The sequence below is a fragment of the Anser anser genome (genome assembly GCF_964211835.1).
Source record: "Anser anser genome assembly, chromosome: 19".
In the NCBI taxonomy this organism is placed as follows: Eukaryota; Metazoa; Chordata; class Aves; order Anseriformes; family Anatidae; genus Anser; species Anser anser.
The window spans coordinates 13345842-13361433 of record NC_139740.1 but is presented as its reverse complement, the minus strand read 5'-3'; the positions used below and the strand labels follow the sequence as shown (position 1 = coordinate 13361433).

The 15592-nt window shown below is 39.7% G+C and overlaps 1 long non-coding RNA gene across 1 annotated transcript in view; it reads right to left on the bottom strand.

Annotated features, from left to right (window-relative positions):
- The window catches only part of LOC310884276, a 39239-nt gene that overhangs the window by 11326 nt on the left and 12321 nt on the right, over positions 1 to 15592 (bottom strand). The window contains exon 2 of the long non-coding RNA XR_014574112.1: positions 2006 to 2095. This is a non-coding gene — a long non-coding RNA (uncharacterized lncRNA). The remainder of the gene's footprint in view (positions 1 to 2005; positions 2096 to 15592) is intronic.

Below are 15592 nucleotides of genomic sequence, written 5' to 3'. Positions count from 1 at the left end.
AGGAAAAGGAAAGGAAAAGGAAAGGAAAGGAAAAGGAAAGGAAAAGGAAAGGAAAGGAAAGGAAAGGAAAGGAAAGGAAAGGAAAGGAAAGGAAAGGAAAGGAAAGGAAAGGAAAGGAAAGGAAAGGAAAGGAAAGGAAAGGAAAGAAAAGGAAAGAAAAGAAAAGAAAAGAAAAGAAAAGAAAAGAAAAGAAAAGAAAAGAAAAGAAAAGAAAAGAAAAGAAAAGAAAAGAAAAGAAAAGAAAAGAAAAGAAAAGAAAAGAAAAAGAAAAGAAAAGAAAAGAAAAGAAAAGAAAAGAAAAGAAAAGAAAGAAAAGAAAGAAAGAAAGAAAAGAAAGAAAGAAAGAAAAGAAAGAAAAGAAAGAAAAGAAAGAAAGAAGGAAAGAAAGAAAGAAGGAAAGAAAGAAAGAAAGAGAGAGAAGAAAGAAAGGAAAGGAAAGAAAGAAAAGATGTCAGAGTGGTTGTTTGCTTCAGGATTTCTCAAGATTTCCTTTCAGAGTCATTACTCAGTGAAATGCAAGCTCCTGCACGTGCAGTGCATGTGATGCTTTCAAGGGGCAGGATGGCAGTCGCATGCAGTTGAGCTTCAGCTCCCATGTTCTTGCTGTCGCTGATCTGGATGTGTGCCATGCAGAGCCTGGCAAGCCTGCCACTTATTTTGCTGGTTTATCCTCCCACTACCAGTGGGACTGAAAACTTGCAGATCTGTGATCTTCCAAAAGCTGGGGAGGTGCTGATTTCTCCTGATGTAACAGTTGAGAACATTGTTTGTTCTTGCTCCTGGTGACGGAGCTAGTTTTCATGGGTGAGGGGTTTTCTTTTTCTGAATTTGCCTTGTTGGATGGGAAAATATCCCAGCCTTCTCCACTTAATAACACAGCACAGATCTACATGTTGGTGAAAGAGTGTATAACACTACAGAGACAGCTTTCTAACTAATGCAAAAGAGCAGAGATTTTTTTTTTGGTGGGTTTCTTTTTGTTTTATTTTATTTTATTTTATTTTATTTTTATTTTATTTTATTGTTTTGTTTTGTTTTATTTTATTTTATTTTATTTTGTTTAAACTCACTGGTTATTGATTTCAATCACCCAGTTCATCCACTTCTGCCCAAGGATTTAAAAAACAAGTGACAGTAAGCGTAAGGCAGACGCAGGGTCTTCCAAACAGTCTAATCCTCCTCCTGCAGTGTGGGTAATTACGTGGCACTTCTGTTTATTTTAACAGACTGTTATCTCCCCGAACAACTCTGTTAGTGACCTCACTCTCCCAGAGGGCAGCTGTGACATCATCAAATGGCGATACTGCTTCCTGATAATTTTAACCCCTGTCATAACCAGTTATAAACTCATAGAGAGACTCTGGGTTACTCTGCAACTTTCTGAGATAGCCTCATTTTCTTTTTTGTAGAAGAAGAACACATCTGTTTTACCTGACTTGTTAGTGCATGTGGAACAAAGCATGGTTAGCCAAATAAAGTCTTTCTATCCTGGCATCCATTACAAATGCTTAATTCAAAGTGCATTGGTAACCAAGAGTATGTTGAGATTTAACTTTCTAAAAATAGTAAAGGATTTTTTTTTTCCTGCATCAAAATTTGGCAGCTAGATAAGGGTGAAATATGACATACTACCATAGTATTACCTTGATGCTGGATGTGCTCAGAGCATAATGTCAATCCAGTAATATTAACATATTCATGCCATAGACTTACCACTGTTTAAGAACAAGGGATCGTGACTTGGAAATCTTCCAGTTTCTATGCCACTCCCAGCACTGATAACTTGGCAGTGATTGCAGTGTTGAAGGTATGCATCCAACCTCTGATAGAAGGGTGATCATTTCTAATAGGAATTATACAGCTTTTACATTCCCAGGTTGACTGTGAAGAGCTGCTTTGATAATATTTTGCATAATATTTTGCATAAATCAAATTGCAGTCTAGTTAAACTCATATTGTACAGTGAGCTCATTGGCAGTAACATCTAAAAGTAAATAAATCTCACCAGTTAAACCGGAAGGTTTGAATTTCATTTCAGAAATTCCAGCTCTGTATTGTTCTGGCAACCTTTATCTTTCCATTATCCTCAAAGCATCTGCAAAATAGAAGTAAAGGATTTTTTTTTTTCTTATACACAAAATGTCAAGTAATTTGTTGTGAATACAAATCATCACCCTCTGTACTGTACAGAGAGCGAAAGAGATGGAATTTTTACACAAAGCTGTAGACAGGTAAAGAAGGGCCAGTGTTTGCAGATGGCTAAGGTGGGAGAAGAATCAAGGGTGGTTTGCTTCGGCTGGTGATCTGTGCTGTTGTAGGAAATTGAGCAGATTCTTTTATAATTTGTTACCTTGATGGAGCTATGAATCCGAGGATAGATTTTCATCTTTACATGATTCAGATGGATAGACTGTATTTAGCAAGAAATGATAAGAACTACTACTGTCTCCACACTGAGAGATTTTCAAATTCTGTGTATATATACATGGAAATTTGCACTTCCACATTTGCTCCATGCTTTTGCTGTTGGAAGCGCTTGTGTATATCCTAAAATGTGTGCAGAATAATCCGAAAACTTGTTCCCAACGCAAAAACATAACAGAATCTGTTTATCAAATACAAATGCTAGCACATATGCAATTGCTTCAGGTGTGTACAAAAATCATGATGTGATTTTGCAGTGCAACTGCAGTGTATACTTTGAGATAAATCCACAGAAGAAACTGGGCCAGGATGTGTTTTGATAAAGCCTCTTTTATTCATGTGAAAACCACAGACATTTTGCCCTTGTTCTCTTTAAAACAAATTGTTATTAGCCAATTCAACGGGCAGGTAAAATAACAAACAAACAAACAAACAAACAAAAAAGAGAATAAATATGAATCCTACAAGTCCAACCTCGAACTAACATTAACAGCTGTGGTGATCATGATCTGTTCCCTGCACAGAGGAAGGAGAACACCTACCCAGGAGCACTCCAGAAATCAGACGTCATCGGATGGTCAGCTCCACACTTCTTACAAACACATTGCCTGATCTGATAGCTAAATTTATTGTTGCTCTCACTTTCTGTAAGACTTTGATGTAAACTCAACTCAAGAACAGCTTGGTCAGGAATATTGGCTTCTGGTTAGAAACTCTGACCACGAGTGGATGGTGTTAGTTATTCCTGAGTGTGCAAAAGCAACACAAGCTGATTTCAAAGAGCACTTGGCACAGGAATATCAAGTGTTAGTGCAACTTACTCCAGCTGAGAGTCATTATTTCCAGTGGCAGTGGAAAACCATTGAGAGCTCTCATGGGAAATTGTAGAAAATGTTATGGCAGGAATAATATTAACCCTTGCCACTGTTTTATGTGAAATTTCCAGTCACAGCCAAACTTTACTAGGAAATTACTCCAAGATTTTAGAAAATGACACTTTTGCCACCCATGATTTTCATAACATAGGAAAAGAAAATGTTAAATCCAGTCTGCTCTCATGCATCCCAGTGCAGGAAGCTAAAAGAGAAAAGCAGTTTCTGCTCACTGCAGGATTTCACAAGGCTGCTGGTAAGGAAAAGGCAAGGAATGGAAAAGGCTGCCTTGGAAGGAAGCAGAACTAGAGTCAGAGAGGGATGGGGGAAATGGCACACTGAAATATCATTGCAAAGGTCTAATTTAATCTTCAAAATTCTTTTTCTTCTCTAGAAATCAATACAAGATAAGGGATTTCAATGCACTGGGAAACTAGGTCACTTAGTTAACTGTTTAAACAATTAAAAGCAATGAGGCCGTTTTGATTTCAGGTTAATCTGGGCTTCAACAAACAGACCTGAATGAGAAGCTCTGGATACATCTTAAGTATTTAGTCAGTGAACCCAGATTATTCTTGCCATCAGGCCCTAATTAATGACTAGATACCCAGAGAAAAATTCAGATCTTAAGAAGTCCCATCCTTTAAAAGTCTCTGTATTTTGCCATGTGGGACCTAGAAGAATTATGCTGTTAAATTAGGTGTCCTTAGTGGGAGGCGTGAATCCAGGCACACAGCTCAAGATTTAAGAAGATTCTCTATATTTCAGCTGAGATTTCTCGTAAATTGTAGACAGAAGTCTCTGTTCAGGTAGGGCATTATTTTGTGATTTTATTTAAACAGGTCCTGGGGGGGGAACAACACACAACACACAAAAACTAACTGCTTAATGAGTGCTTTCTGTCAATAAACGTCCTGAAGAATGGTCTACGTATTGCTGTAATGGCATTAATTGTAATCCTGTAAACAGTACTTCACTGATTCCTCTTTGCCAATGCAGCCAAGAAGCAGAAATACTAACTAGAAAATGTAACTTAGCTCAGAGGTAGAAATTAGGCTTGTTAAAAAGTGTGATTGCTGCATTCATATTTTTCAAAGCAGTCTATGGTTACTGTTTAGAAATGCAGACACCCCCCCCACCTCCACCACCTTTATAAAGCCTGCAGTTTTGCTATCATTAATAAAGCCAAAAGGGAGAGGTGGGGCCACATGTGGTGTCAATACACTTTAATTAAGTGTAATAATTCCCCTTTTCCTGAGGTAGACGTGCTAAGACAGATTTCTCTTCAGAGATTTATGCCTTGCCGATGTGTTTCTCAGCTTTTCCCTCTGCTTCGTGTGCAGAGCATCAGTGCCCTCTTTGGGAAGACCACGATTCTGCAGGACTGTCCTGGGCAGCAGCTTCGAGTATTTCTACACGTCCGCTCTTTTTTAAAGTGTTTTTAGAAAATGAAAGTCAGCCTGGAGCCAATGGCCTTTTCTATTTGAGTTCCATCACATAAAATGCTTAGCAAAGCCTTATCTGGATTCCAGCTGCTCTCTCAAGAATTTAATCAATAATTTTAACTGAGAACACGCTGGGGGCAGTTGAATACCTGTACAGGCACGGTGCTTGCTCTGAACCTTTCAGCAGGCTGGTACAGCCTGGGCTGCAGCAACATCCCGGTCACTCCTGATGGCTGAGCTCCCTCGTCTCCTTTTCCCTTGGTCTGAAGAGGGCAATGAACAGGGGGCGAGCACCCAGGACAACGTGGGGTCATAAATGCTGTGCTCCTATTTGGGCTGCAAAGCTGAGGTAGGCAGATCAGGCCAAATTTAGCAGTGCATAGATCCCTCAAAAATCCCACGCTAGGTAATTCAGTAGTTGATTTCATGCATGGAATATGCACCGAAATCACCACCTTTCTGTGCTGCCACATGGCTGAGGCATAAACTTCAGCTGTCTTGGTTTAAGTCTTGCAGGGAGGTGTGCAGGGTCCTATGTTTATCCTTCCATTAGAAGAAGACTTCAAAATTACAATGTGGAATTGGCGATCGTATATTTTAAAAGGCTGAGAGAGTGTCTGTTGTTTCTTTTTAGTATTTAGTTCTTGCACACGACTGCAAAGTCACTGAACTTTTCTGGCCGGCGTCTGCCCAGGTCCCAGGGAGCAACAGGCAGTGACAGAGCTCCCCAGAGCATCTCACGAGGGAGCCCAGCAGCCCAGGAGGGAGGCTCCGAGCTCCGTTAAGCTGAGCTTTCCGGGGAAAGGGAAGGCTGAGTGGGAGGGAGGGGATTTTCAAAGCGATCAGAAGCAGATAGCAACGCACAAAGCTCTGGATTAAAGGCACTGTTGCTCACTGGAGGTCACTTTTCATCCTGAAGGATAATTCTTGCCTGCTGCTGGCTTAAAAACACCATCTCGCATTCAACATCTGTTTTAGCAATCTCTTCCAAAAACAAAACAATATTCCCCCAGCGATTGTGGTACAACAACACAACCCCCTCTGCTCCCGCCTGATACCGGGAAGTGCCCTGCTGTGCTGTAAACCTTGCCCTGTGTTATTGCGCTGTATTACCCCCATACAAGTCAGGGGGCTCTCTCACTTACACATTAAATACTTGGGAAGGATTCACCTGGGACCGAGAATGAACAATTTTGCTGAAGCGAGGAAACCTACAGGAAAGTACTAATCAGACAGACAGGGGGGTTGGGGAAGAAACGGATCCTGCAGAAGCTTTTGCTTGATGCTCAGTATGCATCAGATAAGCAGGAAACTGTAACATCAGCCAGCTTCGGTTATGTAGCAGTCTGCAAGCAGTGGCAGATCCTGATTAATCCATTGGATGAATAGTTTAACCCCAAGTTTAACTTTGCTGAATACATATGCAGCAGAGCTCCTATAAAAAAGTGCTACTTAAATTCTCAATCTTTGATGTGCTATCCATGCAAAATATAGCTAATATAGCCCAATATAGCTAATATAGCTACAATATAGCCCAAACGTCCGACTGCAGGAGCACTTTGTCTCCTTGCACAGGAACTTTATTTCTAATTCCAGTGTCACCAGAACAAGAGAAATTTGGTAATGCAAATGACAGTGTTATTTAGTAAGTGGAAGAGTGTCAGATGATGCAGGGGGAGAAAAAGGCAACTGACCAAACAGGAATGATTTCTACAATGGTGTAAAAAGAGGAAGAATTTAAACCAATATCTCTATATCTCACCAGACATGAATTGTCAAATCTGTGTAGGAGTGGAAACTTTTTACATGGGAAGGTGTGAAAGAACTGTGTCAAGCCCTCATCACAAACAGATTTCTGGCATTTAGTGAGCTGAAGAGGAAAGTTCATAACAAAAAATCCTGGAAAAAAATGGCTTCTCCTCCCAGGCCATTTATGAGTCGAATTTCCATAACAACTCAGCCTCAGATCCAGTGTGGGAAAAGAGACATTATAATGTGCATACATGATTTTAATTCTGCTTATAGCAATGAAAAGCTTCCTTTTGTGGCTGCCATGCACACACACACAGTCTGAATATCCTGACAATGATTTTAAACTGTAAAACTCAGCTGTTCGTCCATGTCAATTATTTCTTTGTTGCTCTTTCACTATCAATTTCACTTAACTGTAATTATCCAAAATCCCCAGCTATTTCTGATTGTACCTGGCCATAGGAAACTATGCAGATCTTTTTCTCTGTTAGTCATGTCCTGAATCATGATTTCTGTTGCATTGGATGTAACAGTCAACTTCTTGCACTGGCACCTATCCTACTATATTGACACCTATTCTGCCCAATGTGGGGCCAGAGGTTTGTTTGACTTTGCCTCAGTGCCCACATAGGCATTTAGGAAGTCAACTCCGCCCGAAATGGTGTCTATTATCTTCTATACAATTTTTCAAAATTTGCTGCACATATTTAACTATGTGGCTACTAAACATTTTTGGACCTGGGTCTGTTTGGTACTTTGTGTTTCAGGGAAACTTGTTCTTTTATTTTCAGCAGAAATTTAGCTCCTCCTATAATAAGTGTCTAGAAGAAAGCTCTGAAAACCTGTCATCAGCCTGGAATAAACTGTAGCTGTTGCTAATTTATTCCAAAATTCAGACTATCACATCTATTTTCTGTCTTACTGTTCAAAAAACATTGTGCTTCTCTCCCCCAAAATATAGCACATTTTCTAATGAACTGCATGTAATTTTCTTCCAAAACATTGCAAAATGCTGGACTTTTTTTTTTGTTTAAACATTAAATTGATAAAAATGTTATCATGTGGTTAAAAAAAAAAATAATTATATCTTATAAGAGAAACATTGAGATTTTTTATTTATTTATTTTTTTCCTGTAGCTTGAACGTAACATGGTATGACAAACACATCAGATTTCTAATTTCATTTTTAACACCTTAGTTAGATTATATACCAGTTTAGGACAACCAATATCTGCTTCCAAATATTACCAGACATGCTTTAGAATTTGTTCTCATATTCAAAAGATTATTTCTGAGGCTAATCCAGTGTAATGCATTTGAATCCAAACATCCCAGTTTAGGTGAAATTCAAGCTCACCTTGGTGGCTGGAAACAGCAGTGACCCGTGCCTTATGAATGTGGAAGAGGTGCTTGCAGTTTGCAAATCCATCTTTAATTTAAACCCACGAGTCATATGTTTTATATTTTACCCATCCCACGGTATTTGCAGCCTTTTTCCAAAAACCCTGCCTCACCTACTGAGAGGCCCGTCTCCAAATCCTGCATGTCCTCCCTCCCGAGTGCCAGGCCTCCTGGGTGTGCTGGGACCCTGGTGGCACTGACAGCCTGGGCTCCACGGGGTCTGCCTCGAGGGTCCCCACCTGTGCTACGCTGACCGTGGCGCTGGAGGCTTTCCATTCAGACTGCAGTCCCTCCAGTGCAAGGACTGGCTCTTGTGAGGAGTTTGCCCACCTTTTGACATCAACCATCAAAAAAAAAAAAACAAAACCCTTCGTAAACAGTCAGGGTCCTGTGCTAGCACTGTAACAAAAATTGTGAACAACGATACTCCACGGATACCTTTGTGACCATTTAAGTCAGGAGCTGAGGATGTTCTTCAAACATCATGTTATTACAGGCCTGTGTGGCAGCTTTGTTTCATTAGAACAACAGAGTGTTAAAATTGCCTTCATGAAATCACTCTTAAATATCTGGACTCTCAAGGACGGGTCCTTGAAAGAGAAAGCAATAATCAAGAGGAAGCCAGCTATGGCTCAGATTTTATAATGTTTTCCTGCTGTTATTTTCACCACAGGCTATTTTATTCTCCCCACATTTTTTTTTTTATTTTTTTTTCCTCCATGAAGTTGCATTTTAAGGTCACATCTGTTCGGGGCACATAATGGTTTTTATGACAACTTTCCAGAGAAATGGAGAACTTGAAAGAGGGAACTGTAGTTAGACAGGAGCATATCAGGGGGGATTTTTCTCCATCTTGAGATATTTTCTTACATTGAACTCAGATGATCTATCCCTAACCAAGCAACACTTGACCTATCCTGTAACAGGCCCCAGAGAGTGAAAACAGCTAAAAGCAAAGTGATGGAGAAGCACGGACACCAGAGCAAGAGTTCATCTGCAAGGTGCTGTGAGTTTACCTCTCACTGAAACCCAAGCGTTATGAAAGTAGAAAAAATACAAGCAAGAAAAAAGTAAAAATATTTTCAAAAAAGCCTATGTTTAAAACATGCAATTTAAAGGTTAGAAAGAGCCTTTGAGAACATCCAGAATTACCTAGCTCTATAGTATATCACATAGCATCTCCAGCGGTGTGTCTGTGTAGGAGGGGGGGATTGCCCTGTTCTTTCACAGCATTGTTATTTGTTGGAAACTTGCTATGTATTATCAGACCATTTCTGATAAACGAGACCATCCTTTTCCTTCTTGAGTGGCTCCCTCAGCCGTCAAATGACATCACAGCATGAGCTGGGTGACACCATGCCATCATCATACTCTAGGAGGGTGTTGTGCTGATGGAGACATGGATGCAAGCAGTGGCAGGATCGCAAAAAGCAGCAAAAAGAAGCTGTTCTGGCATATTGTGAAAGGACCCAAATCCGGTACTGCAAGGCATGGCTCAGTTCTGCTTCACCAGTGCTCGCTGTGTTGTTCCATGCTGCCTTTAATAAGGTTATATTCGCTGATATGCTCTAAGAGCAATTCTTTATCACTGGATTTGTAGAACTTTTTACAGACCCTTTTTGATCTTGGACAAAGCAAACATTTGATTTTCTTCTTTATCTAATAACCCCTAAAACCATTTACAGGCTTCATGGTAAACAGAACCCTTGCTGAGATTAAAGCCCTAAAGTAGAAACATGGAAAATATCAATTGCAATAAAATTGCTGCCTTTTAGTGAGCATAATGAATACATCGTGCATGTGGTGTTCATATCCTGGCCTGCATTAGTGCTGTCCGTGGAGTGGTGAACATGTTTTAATGCCAGTGCTCCTGTGATCCATGCTCTGAGTTGTCAGTGAGCACAAGGCGATGCATTGGAGTGAGAGCTCATCCCCGCTGTAATTAACTATTGAATTAATGCTTTAATGTGTCACCTCCTCTGGTGACTACAGAAACATCTTTTCTTTTAGGAACACCTCATGATAAATGTTAAAAGATGTTAAAAGGATGACTGCAAAAATGTACGTCCAGATCTGTACGGCAGCAGACCTTCCTCTGGTCTCTGTCTGTTAGCTTTGGACACGCTTTTGTCTTAGGGCTCTGGATGTCCGAGCCAGCTGAACAGCAAAGTCAAGGAGAACTTCCTCTGGCACCACAGTTAGAAACTAAGTAGAGAGTGAATCAGAGGTTGTCTGCTCCAGCTCAGAGCTGGGCTGCAGCTTTACCAACCTGCTGTTGGCACGGTGGCAAAAAGGCGCTGCCGCTCCAGCCTCCCGCATCACGCTCCAGGAAGGGGGTCTAGCTCTGCTTCCTCACTGCCTTTTGCTTTTCTAATCCAAATTGACTCCAGGGTAAATTGCTACCAAACCAGAAAGGTAGCGTTTTAAATCCATTTTCTACCAGTGCAAACAAATTCAGAAAGAGCAAGGCAAGAGATTGCCAGGCTATCCTTCTCCAGTGCAATGAGTAGAAGATCTTATTGTGGAAGTGCTGCATGAAATTATGGCAACCGACTTCTGGGAGCTATACTGGTAGCTCTATCATTCATGTTTAGCCTCCTGTGGGTGCATTTTTCAATTGATATCCCTTAAATAACCTTAATTATGTGTATGTTAAAGTGCCTCATACAGCAGGGAAAATTGAGGAAGACACTTATTAAAAAGAGGCACCAGCACATGTGGTATTATTTTTACAGTCATCCAGTGTGTTGATATAAAGTATTACATTTGAGTCAAACCTCATTTGCGTGAGTAGTTAAAGTGAAAGCCGATCTGTCTTTGCATTGTGGCTCGAATGGCTGTCCAATTAGCGGAATGATTAGCCCGGCTAATATCAACAGAACCATTCCTGTGTCAATTTGACAGTTACATCACCGCACAGTTTTCAGCCACTTCCTGAGGGTTTCTGAATCAGACCCAAGAAAACTGCAGTCCTACAAAATATCCCCATGGAGAAGGCATGTTTCGCAAGCATCGTTTTAGGAAAAGCCAGCAAACGGTTTCTTATGGAGGCCAAATATTTGTGTTGACATTTTTTCGCAATTTTCCAACGTTTTTTCTAAACATATGATCTGTTGTTTTCAGCTTCTGCTGCTGGAAAGACTGCTGAAAATTTGTTTGTTTTTACTGAGATTTTACTTGACCTTGAATGCAAGTTATTGCTAGAGCTACTGAATAGTGGTTTATGTTGTTGATATATTTGCCATAAATCATTGCAGAGGAGTCTTAAAGGTGCACAGGAATGTTTATTTGTTTTATTAAAAAAAAAGAAAAAAAAAGGCTGCTTAAATTCCCAGTCATTAGCAGAACACCCTTTTTGCTTATGTAGAAAGTATACAAATAAATAACTTCTTTTAAGAATCTCTATCCTTGTTTATCATCTGTGGTGTGTTACTTCTCTCTCCTTTTCCTCTCAAGGAATGCCAGGAAAACAAACATGGTTCTGACTTTATCTGCCACTGTGCAAGTCAAGGTTTTCTCTCTCTCTTTGCTGCAAGTTGATATTAGTTTCTACTCTTTCCACCTGCTCCTCCATCACCCTCACATTTTGAAGTTGCTTCTGCAGACTCAGTGGCCAGACTTCCAGTGGATTTATAAAGCTGTGAGGTCTTCATAAGCGCTCTGGTTTGAAAAATAAAGAGGAAAGTGTCATGTTCTGGGAAGAAGCATTTAAACAATTCCTAATGGGTCTGATTTTCAGAAAAGTTGGAGCACCTGCTTCTGAAAAATAAAAAATTAAAAAAAAAAAAAAGCTGTTTTGAAGGGAATCTCAACTGGGCATCTGAAAATAGAAGACTCCCAATTTCCTATGGTGACATATGCATGTCATAAGACGTGTGCAGGGACATTGCTTCAGTGCTCCTTGTTCTGCCTCTCCAGAGCAAACAAAGTGAAGACGCCAGTGGAATGGGCAGGAGCTGCTGGCCAAGGAGACCCAGCAGAGGAGGAAAGAGAGGTTTGAAATTTCCCCCACTCCTGGGATTTAGCCTGGGAGGAAATCCCACGCTTAGAAAATGTCCCTGTAACACCCAAAGTGGATAAGATGTGGATAACTTTCTGTCCAACTAAATGATGTTTGGGCTATTCCATTTCATGCAAAACCAAAATTAGAACTAGAGTCTTTTGTGATCTCATACTAGTTTCTTTAGAAAATCTCAGTACTGGTATTAATAGCCCCAAATACTGTTCAGAGTTAGGGATCCCACTCAGAAAGACTACCATATCAAGCTTGTGAATCATTACTAGGGTCTTTCTGTATGCTTTAAGAAAAGTCACATTCTTCAGCAAGTAGGCCACCATCAACTTCACAGAAAACAAACCCAATGGTTGCTTCAGTCTTGTTCAGTCCTCCCTGTTTAAACTTTCTATAAATAGTTAATCTCTCAAATATTTATTTGGACTCAGCACTCCCACATTCAAAAGCAATGTCCTAGACATCATTGTTTTCTTCAGTGTGCGTTTTTCCCCATATTCTCCTTCCAGCCCAGAGAAAAGTTCATAACACTAAACGGAATAATTTTAAAACTACTTTGATCAAGTGTTCTTGACAGCTTTTTCTGATCATGTTTACACATTATTCTAAAAAGTAGAGTTGTTTTGGAGAGAAGGTAGTGATTGTCCTTTCCCAAGAATAAATCAGAAAAGATCCAGACAGTGCAGGAGTGGTTTTCTAATAAGCGATTCTACAGACATATAAGTTTTTGGTAAAATAGTCAGTAGCTCCAGGAAGCACAGTCACTTCCTTATGGATTTCTAAAAAGTGGATGATAGGCATGTCCAAACCAATGATGGCAAAGCACTGACACCGATGCTAAATTTGGCTGTGGCAAATTTGGGCTGGCACCAATGACAATGAGCTATAAATGTTTTTTAAAATAACTTTGGCACCAGGACTGGGGATCTGTTCTAGATTACCATCAGTGCTGCTATGGACGTCTGGAATTTCTTCCATGTTTTTTCCTTTCCAGGCTCTCTACTAAGATCCATGTTGGAGTCTATGATTATTAGCTCTAGAAAAAACTTTGTTTGCAGTAGTACACTGCAGCTAATTTTTTTGATCTTTTCCATAACACAAACCTGGATTTAATCAACTTCCTCTTGTGGTTATATCATTTGCATTTATGTTCAAGATGAGGAGTGAAGCCAGAAAAGCACAATGAGTTCTTCCTTCATTAAGGAAGCACAGAGAATGAGTTCAGGTACCAACACAACCCAAAGTCATTGAATTTAATCATCTGTAATTTGTACATACATTACATTTTAGTCAGTGTCTTTTCATTTCTGTTTCACTTGCAGTGGAATCTTCTCTTTCTCCCAAATACAAATAATCCTTTCTTATTTTTTTCATGTTTTTGTTTAATAAGAAATTCTTCATTTTCTTTAGTCCCAAAGGATTCCTCTGTGGGATGTCCTTTGGTAAGACAGGAAGCCAAGAACACAAACTGTGTTCATAGAATGGAACAGTAAAATCACTTCAAATCCAAGAAATGATTTTTGTTTAGAAAGTTGCTAAATGTGTTTTATTGTCAGGCATCATGCCCCATTATCCTGGAAATGCCCAGGAGTAGCATTCCTTCCCCTCCATGCCCTAAGCTGACATTGACTGAAATCCTTCCATTAGGGGAGTTTATAACAAGCAGAATTAGGTTGTTGCTTTTAGTTCAAACACATACCCCTTCATTTCCTCTAATTTTATACAATGTAAATAAATACTCAGTGGGGCTTGGAGGCTACTGGAAAGCACTGAATGCTGATCATGTGTTCTAAATAAGGCACTCCCAAAAAAAGCAATGCCTTTAGGCTGAGGAAGGTAATTGTCAGTTGTCGAGGGGAGAGGTCGAGGGGTGCAAGTGGGCTTTTTCCTGTGTTTGTCTGAGAGGATAAACAGCAGGGGAGAAATGCTCTGCTAAAATAAAACAAAGCAAAAGTATGAGGAAAATAGGTGACTCTGCTGTTAGATGGCAGAAGGTTTACGTAAACTGAACTGCTCTGTAAGACTGATGGTCTCCACTCAACAAAAAGGGATGCTTTTTTTTGTCATGAAAATCCTGCTTTTTTTTTTTTTCCTGAATTTGTGGCCTTCCAAGAGCAGAAAATGATAGTCTAAAAAGATTTGTTGTCCACACCAACTCTGAAATTGTTGAAAACGAAGCGCACAACTGCACGCATTTCTGTCTTCCAGGTTTAGATCTGTTCCTTTGACTACTAAATAGATGTTTCATTATTGGCCTGTAAAACATCCATACAAGCAAGAAAAGGCAGTTTAAAGTGTCTTATTTGCAGCAGTCTTAATGATTAACTGACCTCAGAATAATGAAGATTTTGCCACCACTCAATCTCTAATCAGTAAATTGATGTTTCCAGTTGGAGGCTCAGACCCTGAGTCTCCCTTTCTCCTGCTTCAGACAGTGAGATTTTGAAGCACGGAATACAAATCAGTTTTCCTCGGCTATAAACTGGTCTTGCCCCTCTAGTAGAAGGGCTAATTAAAAGCAAATACCATCCCAGAAATTATAGAGAAGTATTTGCAGGAATATTTCACCCATTACAAATAATGCTTCCCCCCAACACACACACACACTTCCATGCACTGAAGCTGGCAAAAACAAGCTCAAAAACATTAAAGGAATCCATAGATATCAAATCATAGAAACGGTTTAGCCTAACAGAATAGTGTCTCTATTCTATTCCCATTTGTTTTCTAAATTGTTTAATGCAAGGCACAGCCTTCCTTTAATTTTAGTTTTTTTGGCTAGCTTTAAGAATTTTAAAGAGATCATAATGATCCTTAAATCACAGATAACTGAACCTATAAAACACAAACTCTGGTCTCCTCATAATGTCATCTCTTGCCAGCTCTCTGTCGGGAATGATTTTCAGTCAATTTGATCTTCAATAAATAATAGCCTAGGTAAACAGGTGAACTCACAGTAGGCAGACTAATCCTCTTACCCCTTCCCTAACGCAGATGTCTCCCAGGGCCAGCAGGAGGGACAGTTATGAGATTGGCAGGCCATACAGCTGTGTCCATTGCACTTTTTCAAGGACTTAAATAGCCCTCAAGTGTGATTTTATACTCTAAAACATCCTAAAATATGACCACATCCTAAATGCATTAAAGATTGTTCCAGGGCTCCTGTGGTTAAATGGAGGAACCAATATCCTTGAGTAGCTCTACAAATAGGAAAAGAAAACGACATCAAATGTATAGAAGACTATCATGGTGAATAAAAGGATATGAGTATTTTGCCTGATTTTAAGGAAAGAATAGGGAATCAAATATCTTGCCAATATCTACGTTCATTTCTTGCTGTGGTTTGGGGCAGAATAGGGATAATGAAGGCTGATCAAAATGAGCCAGAAACTATCATACAATTCCTTAATTCCTTAGACTTCTTGAGAAACAAGATGACAGACAGCTAAATAGACAGACTCATGCTTGCCTAAAGGCATGCTGTTTATCAAATTTACACCAAGATTTTTATCTTACAAGGACTGAAATTGTCCTTAGATTTTCTCTTATTGCAAATTCAATCCTGAGGAGTATTCTCTGTGATTTCCTTGGAGAATCACTCTAAAATAACTCTTATTTTTCCCTAATAGTTTTACTAACTCAAGATTCATCCTGTAGAACTTTATAGTTCCAAAGTATTTCTCATG